The sequence below is a fragment of the Lottia gigantea genome (genome assembly GCF_000327385.1).
Source record: "Lottia gigantea unplaced genomic scaffold LOTGIsca_42, whole genome shotgun sequence".
Lineage (NCBI taxonomy): Eukaryota > Metazoa > Mollusca > Gastropoda > Lottiidae > Lottia > Lottia gigantea.
The window spans coordinates 2189658-2191043 of NW_008709463.1; the positions used below are offsets into that span (position 1 = coordinate 2189658).

Here is a 1386-nt window from a genome sequence, read left to right on the forward strand (position 1 = left end):
TGAACGAGCATTCCACTCAAGGGTCAAATTGAACTATCTAGATATGATTTTATATCCATTCATAGTTGATCGTTTAACACTTTTTTCAAGTGAATGTGACTGAAAATGACAGATTATTTTGGGGAGGAATAGATTTGGAAGAACACTTCTTATATCTAGGGAGGAATGATCTAACTGAGGATGAGAATAGTTCTGGTATTATATATCAGTGAATTGATTCATCACAATAAGACATTCCACGTCTTGTATCAATACTTGCTGATACCTTTTATTCCATTAAGTTGTTTTATGATATAACAATTTTTTTTCATTGAAATTGTTAGAAACTTTTTATAAGACGCTGGCCACTTCTATCAACTATATTACCAAATATCACAGTTATAAAGTTATAAATTAATATGTATATAGAAACTGTTTATAAGACAGTGGACGATAACCACTTCTATCAACTATATTACCAAATATCACAGTTATAAAGTTATAAATTAATATATATAGAAACTATTTATAAGACAGTGGACGCTAACCACTTCTATCAACTATATTACCAAATATCACAGTTATAAAGTTATGAATTAATATATATATAGAAACTTTTTTTAAGACAGTGGACGCTAACCACTTCTATCAACTATATTACCAAATATCACAGTTATAAAGTTATAAATTAATATATATATAGAAACTATTTATAAGACAGTGGACACTAACCACTTCTATCAACTATATTACCAAATATCACAGTTATAAAGTTATAAATTAATATATATAGAAACTATTTATAAGACAGTGGACACTAACCACTTCTATCAACTATATTACCAAATATCACAGTTATAAAGTTATAAATCAATATATATAGAATCTATTTATAGGACAGTGGACACTAACCACTTCTATCAACTATATTACCAAATATCACAGTTATAAAGTTATAAATTAATATATATAGAAACTATTTATAAGACAGTGGACACTAACCACTTCTATCATCTATATTACCAAATATCACAGTTATAAAGTTATGAATTAATATATATATAGAAACTATTTATAAGACAGTGGACGCTAACCACTTCTATCAACTATATTACCAAATATTACAGTTATAAAGTTATGAATTAATATATATATAGAAACTATTTTTAAGACAGTGGACGCTAACCACTTCTATCAACTATATTACCAAATATCACAGTTATAAAGTTATAAATTAATATATATAGAAACTATTTATAATACAGTGGACGCTAACCACTTCTATCAACTATATTACCAAATATCACAGTTATAAAGTTATAAATTAATGTATATAGAAACTATTTATAAGACAGTGGACGCTAACCACTTCTATCAACTATATACCAAATATCATAGTATAAAGTA

General features: G+C 26.0%; 1 protein-coding gene across 1 annotated transcript in view; it reads left to right on the top strand.

Moving 5' to 3' along the window:
- The window catches only part of LOTGIDRAFT_123035 (hypothetical protein), a gene marked incomplete at both ends in the record, with an annotated part of 3403 nt that overhangs the window by 1053 nt on the left and 964 nt on the right, over window positions 1-1386 (top strand). The gene's annotated exons all lie outside the window — the stretch shown is intronic.